This window comes from Panthera onca, chromosome A2 (genome assembly GCF_046562875.1).
Source record: "Panthera onca isolate mPanOnc1 chromosome A2, mPanOnc1 haplotype 2, whole genome shotgun sequence".
NCBI lineage: Eukaryota > Metazoa > Chordata > Mammalia > Carnivora > Felidae > Panthera > Panthera onca.
This window is the reverse complement of record NC_138340.1, coordinates 155,977,077-155,988,360: the sequence shown is the minus strand read 5'-3', so window position 1 is coordinate 155,988,360 and position 11,284 is coordinate 155,977,077.

Genomic DNA, 11,284 nt, shown 5'->3' with positions numbered 1-11,284 from the left:
CTCCCCCATACAGATACCTCCAGTTCCAATCCAGTAATACACAGTCTACTTTAGTTTTCCGTTTTACATACTTGTAACTCCCTTCTCTAACCATGAGAAATATATTCCATTTATGCTCGATATATTTTCTCATTCAGTTATGCCTAGAAGACAGAGAAAAATGGTTTTGGAATTGCTATCCTATAGGACTCCAAAAAGCAAAATGAATAATTAGAATTCAATTATTTGTTTATGGTATTTTTTCATTTTTAGGTAAAATTTACATACAGCAAAATGCACAGATGCTAAATGTACAACAGAATATGATGTGAAGTTTGATAAACATATACACACAAGTAACCAACACTCCAAATAAGATAATCAATATTTAATCAGAACAGAAAGTTCTAGTATTCTCTTCCAGTCAATCCCCATCCACTATGGGCAACTACTATACTAATTTCTTCACATAGATTAGTTTTGCCTGTTCTTGTATAAATCCTAAAGATATTCCTTTATTTCTGCTACTTTTGCTCCACATAATGTTTTTGAGATTCATCCTGAATAGTGCATGAGTTACAGCTTGTTTATCTATCACTACTGATGAACATTTGTCTTGGTCACAGTTTGGGGCTATTATGAATAAAGTTGGGTTTTTTTTTTTCTTAATTTTCTTGAATCCATCTTTTCATTTCTCTTAAATACCTAGGAGCAGAATTACTTTGTCATTAAGTTGGTGTACATTTGACTTTATAAGAAATTGCAAAGGGGTTTTCCAGAGTGACTCTAGCTTTTTGTGCTCCCATCAACAATGTAAGAGAGTTGTTCCATATTTTTACAGGCATTTGGTATAGTCAGTCTTTGGAAATTTTGGCCATTCTAGTGGGAAGAACTGGCCAATCTAATGAATGTCTCATTGTGATTTTAATTTGCATTTCTCTGATAATTAATGATATGGAGCACTTTTTTCATGTTTCTGGGCCATTTGTATATCTTCCATTATAAAGTAATTTTGATTTGTTTGATCCTTTATAAAATGCATTAAGTATAGTTGATGACTTTTTTCTATTATTTTTTATTAATTGGTGGGAGTTTGGTAGCATGTGTGTGTGTGTGTGTGTTTGTGTGTGTGTGTGTGTAACATGTATAGTTTTTGTTGTTGTTTTTCTGGATAAAAGCCCTTTGTCTGATACATGTATTGTGACACTTGTAATCCAGACTATGGTTTGCCTTTTCATTTTCTTAATGGTGTCTTTTGATGAGCAGAAATTTTGAATTTAAAAAAAATCCAATTTATCATATTTTTCCTTCCATACTTAGTGCTTTCTATGTCCTCTATAAGAAATATATGCCTGCCTCTAATGTGCAAAAATAGTCAACTATGATTTCCTCTAGAATTTTAATAGTTTTCACTTTTCTATTTACAACTATAATTCATCTTGAATTAATTTTTGTATCTAATGTTAAGCAGGGTTGAACTTTTTATTTTTTCCATAAGTGTATTCAGGTATTCCAGTACCATTTGTTGAGGACTTCCCTCTCTTCATTGAATTACTGCCTATTTTGAAAAACATATGATTATGTATTCACGGATCTCTTTCTGATTTTCTGGTTTCTATATTACGTTCCATTCACCTTTCTTGATTACTGTAGATCAATAGTAAAATTTAAAACAAGATATGGTGATTTTTCCAAATTTTCTTTTCTTTTTTTTTAATTTTCTTTTTTATTTTTTACAATTTACATCCAAATTAGTTAGCATATAGTGCAACAATGATTTCAGGAGTAGATTCCTTAATGCCTCTTACCCATTTAGCCCATGCCCCCTCCACAACCCGTCCCGTAACCCTCAGTTTGTTCTCCATATTTATGAGTCTTCTGTTTTGTCCCCTTCCCTGTTTTTATATTATTTTCGTTTCCCTTCCCTTATGTTCATCTGTTTTGTCCCTTAAAGTCCTCATATGAGTGAAGTCATATGATTTTTGTCTTTCTCTGACTGATTAATTTCACTTAGCATAATACCCTCCAGTTCCATCCATGGAGTTGCAACTGGCAAGATTTCATTCTTTTTGATTGCCGAGTAAGACTCCATTGTGTGTGTGTGTGTGTGTGTGTGTGTGTGTATACACACACACACACACACACACACACACACACACACACACACCACATCTTTATCCATTCATCCATCAATGAACATTTGGGCTCTTTCCATACTTTGGCTATTGTTGACAGTGCTGCTATAAACTTGGGGGTGCATGTGTCCCTTCAAAACAGCACACCTGTATCCCGTGGATAAATGCCTAGTGGTGCAATTGCTGGGTTGTAGGGTAGTTCTATTTTTAGTTTTTTGAGGAACCTCCATACTGTTTTCCCGAGTGGCTGCACCAGCTTGCATTCCCACCAGCAGTGCAAAAGAGATCCTCTTTCTCCGCATCCTTGCCAACACCTGTTGTTGCCTGAGTTGTTAATGTTAGCCATTATGACAGGTGTAAGGTGGTATCACATTGTGGTTTTGATTTGTATTTCCCTGATGATGAGTGATGTTGAACATTTTTTCATGTGTCGGTTGGCCATCTGGATGTCTTCTTTAGAGAAGTGTCTTTTCATGTCTTTTGCCCATTTCTTCACTGGATTATTTGTTTTTTGGGTGTTGAGTTTGATAAGTTCTTTATAGATTTTGGATACTAACCCTTTATCTGATATGTCATTTGCAAATGTCTTCTCCCATTCTGTCGGTTGCTTTTAGTTTTGCTGATTGTTTTCTTCGCTGTGCAGAAGCTTTTTATTTTGATGAGGTCCCAGTAGTTCATTTTTTCTTTTGTTTCCCTTGCCTCCGGAGACGTGTTGAGTAAGAAGTTGCTGCAGGCAAGATCAAAGAGGCTTTTGCCTGCTTTCTCCTCGAGGATTTTGATGGCTTCCTGTCTTACATTGAGGTCTTGCATCCATTTTGAGTTTATTTTTGTGTATGGTATAAGAAAGTGGTCCAGGTTCATTCTTCTGCATATCGCTGTCCAGTTTTCCCAGCACCACTTGCTGAAGAGACTGTCTTTATTCCGTTGGATATTCTTTCCTGCTTTGTCAAAGATTAGTTGGCCACACGTTTGTGGGTCCATTTCTGGGTTCTCTATTCTGTTCCATTGATCTGTCTGTTCTTGTGCCAGTACCATACTGTCTTGATGATTACAGCTTTGTAGTATAGCTTGAAGTCTGGGATTGTGATGCCTCCTGATTTGGTTTTCTTTTTCAAGATTGCTTTGGCTATTCAGGGACTTTTCTGGTTCCATACAAATTTTAGGATTATTTGTTCTAGCTTTGTGAAGAATGCTGGTGTTACTTTGATAGGGATTGCATTGAATATGTAGATTGCTTTGGGTAGTATTGACATTTTAACAATATTTGTTCTTCCTATCCAGGAGCATGGAATCTTTTTTCATTTTTTTGTGTCTTCTTCGATTTCTTTCATAAGCTTTCTATAGTTTTCAGTCCATAGATTTTTCACCTCTTTGGTTAGATTTATTTCTAGGTATTTTATGGTTTTTTGTGCAACTGTAAATGGGATCAATTCCTTGATTTCTCTTTCTGTTGCTTCATTGTTGGTGTATAGGAATGCAACCGATTTCTGTGCATTGGCTTTATATCCTGCAACTTTGCTGAATTCATGAATCAATTCTACCAGTTTTTTGGTGGAATCTTTTAGGTTTTCCATAGAGTATCATGTCATCTGCAAAGAGTGAAAGTTTGACCTCCAAATTAGTAATCAAAAATTTGCCAAAAAACAAGAGTCCAGGGCCAGATGGCTTTCCATGGGAATTCTACCAAACATTTAAGGAAGAGTTAACACCTATTCTCTTGAAACTGTTCCAAAAAGTAGAAATGGAAGGAAAACTTCCAAACTCTTTCCATGAACCCAGCATTACCTTGATTCCAAAACCAGACAGAGACCCCACTAAAAAGGAGAAATATAGACCAATTTCCCTGATGAACATGGATGCAAAACTCCTCAACAAGGTATTACCCAACTGGATCCAACAATACATTAAAAAAATTATCTACCATGACCAAGCGGGATTTATACCTGGGATGCAGGGCTGGTTCAATATCTGCAAAACAATTAACGTGATTCATCACATCAATAAAAGAAAGGACAAGAACCATATGATCCTCTCAGTAGATGCAGAGAAAGCATTTGACAAAATACAGCATCCTTTCTTGATAAAAACCCTCAAGAAAGTAGGGATTGAATGAGCATATCTGGAGATCATAAAAGCCATATATAAATGACCCAACACTAATATCATCCTCAATGGGGAAAAACTGAGAGCTTTCCCCCTAAGGTCAGGAACAAGACAGGGATGTCCACTCACCACTGTTATTCAACATAGTATGGGAAGTCTTAGCCTCTGCAATCAGACAACACAAAGAAATAAAAGGCATCCAAATCGGTCAGGAGGAGGTCTAACTTTCACTATTAATTTATTTGTAAAAATGAAAAAAAAAAAAGCCTGTTGGAATTGTAATTGTGTTAAATCTAGATATCAATCTGGGGGTAGTGACTTCTTAAAAATACTGTCTGATAATCTACGAATATGATATATCTCTTCATTTAGTTAAGTCTTTAATTTCTCTCAGAAATATTTTATAGGTTTTAGTATAGAGGTCTTACATATCTGTTGATAAAATTATCCCTAAGTACTTAATATTTTATAATCTTATCATGTATGGAATTTTTTAAGTTTTCTTTTTCAATTATTTGCTGCTAGTATATAAAATATAATTGATTCTTGTATACTAAACATGTATCTTGAGACTTTCCTTAATTTATAGTTCGAGTAGTTGTAGATTCTTTCAAACTTTATACTTAAATAATCATGTCATTAGCAAATAGAGACAGTTTTACTTCTTCCTTCCCAATCTTTATGCCCTTCATTTACTACCTTATTCCACTGGCTGAGATCTTTAGTACAATATTGATTAGTAGTAACATGAGTATACATCCTTGCCTCATGACTGATCTTAAGGGGGAAACATCAGTATTTTTGTCATTAAGTACAATGTTAGCTATAGATCTCTTACAATTCTCATTTATCAGATTAAGAAAGACCATTTTCATTCCTAGTGTGTTAAGAGTTTTTATTATTAATGAGGGTTGAATTTATCAAACGTTTTTTCTATATTTATTGAGATGATTGTATAATTTCTCTCCTCTACTTTGTTAAAACAAAGATTTACACTGAATAATTTTTAAATGTTAAATCAATCTTATATTCCTGGGATAAGCCTTCACTTAGTCATAATGTATTATATATGTATTATTATTTTATGTGTTGTTCTATTTGACTTTCTAATATATTGTTAAGAATTTTTGCATCTATGTTCGTGAAGAATACTAACCTTTCTATATATTCTTAATACCTTTTTCAAGTTTGGTATTGGGGTTATTCTGACCTCATAACACAAGTGGGGAAATGTTTCCTCCATCTTAATTTTATTGAAGACTTTGTGTAAAATTGGTATTATTCTTTCCCTAAATATTTGGTAGCATTAATCAGAGAAATCATATGGGATTGAAATTTTCTGTTCAGGGAGGTTTTCCAAATTATTATAATTATAATTTACTTAATTTACATAGTATTACCAAGATTTTTTATTTCTTACTGTGTCTATTTTGTTAAGTTATATTTTTCAAATAATTTGTCTATTTTATGTTTTTAAATTTATTGCCATAAATGTGATTAATATCCCATTATTATCATTTTAATGTCTGTAGCATTTGTTTTGAGATCCTCTCTTTCATTCTCAATTTTGGTAACTTTTGTTCTCTTTTGAATTCATCAGTTTAGTTAGGGATTTATCAATTTATTGATAATATTTCCCAGAATAAACTTCTTGTTTCATTTTATTACCTCTACTTTTATTTTCTTCTACTCATTATTTCCTATTATTTACTATTTTCTTCCTCCTACTTTTGTAGGTTCAATTTCTCTGCCTGATTTAGCTTCTTAAGGCAGAGAATTATATTACTGATTTTGAATCTTTTTTTTCTGCTCTAACATAAACATTTAAGGCTTTAAGTTTTCTGCTAAATATGTTTTGCCCATATCTCACAAATTTCAATATATTGTATTCTCTCCTAGGTTTATTGATATAATTGGCCTATAACATTTGTAATATTAAGGTGTACACTGTGATGATTTGATACACATATATATTGCAAAATATCTACCGCAATAAAATTTGTTAACACCTCCTTTGTCTCACATAATTACCATTTTGTTGTTTTCTCTGGTCATGGTACAAGTATTAAATCTTTACTCTCATAGAAACTTTCAAGTACAGAACACAATATTGTTAACTCTAGTCACCATGTTTCATGTTAGATCCCCAGAACCTATTCATCTTATAATTGAGAGTCTGTAGCCTTTGACCAACACCTTCCCTATTTCCCCTACCCCCAAGCCCTGGCAACCACCAATCTTCTCTGTTTCTATAAGTCCAATGATTTTAGATCTTAAAAGTAAGTGAGATCATACAGTATTTGTCTTTGACTTATTTCACTTGGTATAATACCCTCAAGATCCATCCATATTGTCACAAATCACAAGGCTTCCTTCTTTTTTTTATGGCTGAGTAATATATATTACATTTTCTTTGTCCATTCATCCACCAATAGATACTTAGGTAATTTCCTTTGACTTTGACTTATTTCACTTAGTATAATACCCTCAAGATCCATCCATATTGTCACAAATCACAAGGCTTCTTTCTTTTTTTTATGGCTGAGTAATATATATTACATTTTCTTTGTCCATTCATCCACCAATAGATACTTAGGTAATTTCCTTTGACTTTGACTTATTTCACTTAGTATAATACCCTCAAGATCCATCCATATTGTCACAAATCACAAGGCTTCCTTCTTTTTTTTATGGCTGAGTAATATATATTACATTTTCTTTGTCCATTCATCCACCAATAGATACTTAGGTAATTTCCATATCTTGGCCATTGTGAATAATGCTACAATAAACATGAAAGTGTAGGTATCTCTTCAATATCCTATTTTCATTTCTTTTAGATGCATACTCAAAAGTGGGACTGCTGGATCATATGGTAGTTGTGCTTTTAACATTTTGAGGATCCCCCATACTGTTTTCCACAGTGGCTGTACCAATTCATGTTGCCACCAACAGCGCACAAATGTTCCACCTCTTCACCAGCATTTGTCAGCTCTTGTCTTTTTTTTTTTTCTATTTTATTTATTTATTTTAAGATAGAGACAGAACTAGTGGGGGAGGGGCAGAGAGAGAGAGAGAGAGAGAGAGAGAGAGAGAGAGAGAATCTCAAGCAAGCTCAGTACTGTTAGCACAGAGCCCGTGAGGAGCTCCAACTCATGAACTGGGAGATCATAACCTGAGCAGAAATCAAGAGTCAGACACTTAAGCTACTGAGCCACCTGGGCACCCCAGCTTTTTTTTTTTTTTTTTTAAGTTTCTTTATTTACTTTTGAGAGAGAGAGAGCACAAGCAAGGAGGGGCAGAGAGAGAGGAGGAGGAGACACAGATTCCGAAGCAGGCTCCAGGCTCAGAGCTGTCAGCACACAGCCCAGTGCAGGGCTCTAACTCACGAACTGTGAGATCATGACCTGAGCCGAAGTCAGATAATCAACCAAGGTACTCAGGCGCCCCTTGTCTTTTTGATAGTAGCTATTCTAACAGGTGTGACATGGCATTTCATTGTGGTTTTGATTTGCATTTCTGATAATTAGTGATGTTGAGAACCTCTGCCCATTGTTTTAATCAGGCTGTTTATTCTTTTGCTACTGAGTTGCACGAGATCCTTTTTTATATTTTGCATGTTGATCCCTTAACACATGTGTAGCGTACAAATATCTTCTCCAAGACTCAAAAGTTGAGGCTGTTCATGTGACTGGTTATGAAAAAACCTTAAATAGGGAAGTGATGTGATCACAGCAGTGATTTTATAAAGATTTGTCTGATATTGATTCAAAGAGTTGCAGGCAAAGGGTTTGAACCATTTGAACTTCAACTGCAATGAGAGATTTGGACTAGGATGTGGTAGTACAAATGGAGAATACAGAATAAATATGAGAGACCTTTTGAAAAACATCATCAACTAGCACCTTGATATGGTGGTTGATAGACAAGGAAGAATCAAAGTTTTCAGTGTGTGAGTGTGTTGTAATAGGATATAACTAACAAAAATAAAGAAGTTGAGAAAGTAAGTGGGGTTGAATTTGAGGAAAATGGTAGATGTGGTGTGGAACTTACTGCAACTGGGTTGGTATCATGTTATTTAATTGGGAAACACCAGCTTAGTTTTGGAAATGAACTGAAATTCAGATCAGAAGACAGAACCAATAGACTTGTCATCATCAAAAGGGAAGCTATTCTGAAAACTGTAAATCTTGAATTGGGTTATAAAGGTAGAGAAAAAAACATACTGTCAAGGTTGGAGGCCGTAAATTTATGGGAGGAGCAAGTGGATAAGAGGTAGTGAGGATACTTGGAATGGACTAGATTTTTGTTCATTGCCTTCCTGGCACTTTCTTTGCCTCCACCACCTGCTCCTCATGCTACAACTACGATGTGCACCAGGATCCTTGCTCCTGACCTATTTGAAGAGCGCATTTTGAAGAACCCAAGCCCATCACAGTCTACCTGTTGGACCTTTTAAACTTGATCCAAGAAAACTTTGTGAGACATGAAATCCAGCAACTTCTCATGGCTAGTTTCCTGCCATATTCCGTTCCAAGCAGAAATGAGCACAAACAAGAGGTGGGTAATGGCAAAACCTGGTTTTATTTGATTCTTGATGTTTCCAAAGTCCAACTACATCCTTGCCCTGGTTAGGTTTGACTGTGAAATCCTTTATCATAGTCTACGAGCCAAATACATACTACTTTTTGGGGCGCCTGGGTGGCTCAGTCGGTTGAGCGTCCGACTTCGGCTCAGGTCATGATCTCACAGTTCGTGGGTTCGAGCCCCGCATCAGGCTCTGTGCTGACCGCTTGCTCAGAGCCTGGAGGCTGCTTCAGATTCTGTGTCTCCTTCTCTCTCTGCCCCTCCCCCACTCACGCTTTGTCTCACTCTGTTTCTCAAAAATAAATCAATGTAAAAAAAATTAAAAAAAAAAAAAACAAATACATACTACTTTTGTCTAAATGTGTTCGGATTGAAGTTCTTACACTTGCAACCCAAAGATCTATGATACGATGTGTGATGCACAATCTATAAATGGAACCAGTAAGTCCACGAACAGACACAGAAAGAAGGTATGACATTTCAGTTAGCTGTGGACCAGGAAGAAAAAAGCATTATTCTTAGAATGTCCCGGCTCAGACTCAGTGGGAAATCTAAATAACAGAGGATTAACTTCAGTAATCGAAAGAAAAAAAGATAAATAGTCACGGGGCCTCTTTCATAATACATTTTATTCTATTTTGTCTATTTCGTTCACAATGCGTAGTTAATTTAACATGTTTATGACTGAGCCTAAATAAACTTTATTTATTTATTTAATGGTGCCACTCACTGAAATATTGCCTGAGAAGCTATCATGCTTTCAAAAGGAATTGGGGCGAGAAGGAGATGATGGTATAGGAGTCCACCCTAAGCTCTCTATACAAAGGAGGCCCTAAATATGCACAACTCCTTTTGTAAGTACTTGGTGGAAACGCCCCCAAATCTCTCACCCTAGATAATTTCTCCTCCTAATTAGTCAGCAGTTTTTCTTGATATAGCTGAGGGGTATTCACACCAAAAGCGGAGGTAGGGGAAACCGAAAAAGAGCTGGGACAAAGTGTGTGCACTTCCCTGTTTTGCTGAAGATTAGCATCTGCCAAGTGCAAACAAAATTAAGGTCTCCTGGCACCTTCCAGTTTGGCCAGCAAGGCAGTGGAAATCTTCATAAGTGAAAGCACACATACACGCAGGAAACGTAAGAAACCTAACCACCCATCTACGAACTAAGGATTTCCAGCATTCATCTCAAACGTTCCAGCGTTGGAATGATTAGCAGGCTCCCTGGGGGAGGTGACATTTGAGGGCCTCTGAGGCTTGTCTAAACACTAGATGGAACTGAGCAATTGTTTATACACAGAATTTAGTTTGGCATAATGAACCTGGGATTTTCTACTGCACCATCTTTTTTCTTTCATTTTCTATTTGGATCTTCGAGCAATGACTTTGAAGAAATATCAGGTACGGATGCTTTCTCTAGCCACTCTTTGCTTCTAGGATACAAACTCATAGAGAGTTACAATTTGTAGTGCAGTTAGGGAATATTCCAGAGTCACAATGCCTGACAGTTTCAAATCTCAGCTACAACAGCTGACTAAATTTGAAACGCCAAAATGTCTCTTCATAGACGCACGGATGAATAAGTTGTGATATATGTATGCAATTGTATACGAAATTGGACACGGATCACTTCACAAACATACTGTCAAACGTAAAAAGCATGTTTTAGGAGAATTGGTACATTATGATACTATTTACGTAGGTCTTAAATACCTTTAAAACACCACCACATATTATATAGAGTTAAATAAGTGTGTAATAAAGTATGAAAAAATACGCAAGAATCACAAACATCAAATTCAGGAGAGTGGTTTCTGGTGGCAGAAGTGAAACAGAATGCTCTTTCTTGGTGAGTGTACAAAAAGGACTTTCATTTAATGTTCTGATGTTTCATTTCTGGGGTTAGGAGATGGGCATTCATTATATTCTTCCTTATTCTTCTTTGTGCACACGAAACGTAACAAGATACATTTTTTTTTAAAAGATTGCACCAAAGACTCAGCTTTGTTTTTGTTGGCATTACAAGCTATTCAAACATCTTGGACACTTCTTTGCCGGAACATTCATGTATAGATACACAAGTGTATAAATTAGCTTCACTCTTTCTACAAAAAGTCTGATTTTGGAAAACTTTTTTTAACACTAAATAATCTAGCCTATTTGCTATGCCAATAATTTTCAGAAGTGAAACAGATGACATGGAATAAATTTCTGAAGTTACAAAATAAAAGATTAATTTCAACATATGTTCTCTGACTTCAAAATCGTTCAGCTATCATTCTATTCATATCTTTAAAAATCTACTTGAAAACAACTATTTTCCATTATGAAGCAGAATCCAATTCAATATTGCGTCTGGTTAAAATCTCAATGCACAAGATTAAACTGAAATTGTAATCTGTAGAAGAAAAAGTATTGGGCCTCAAGTTCCGAATCAAAAACACTATAAAATTATGAAAACATAATCTAATAATTAAACATTT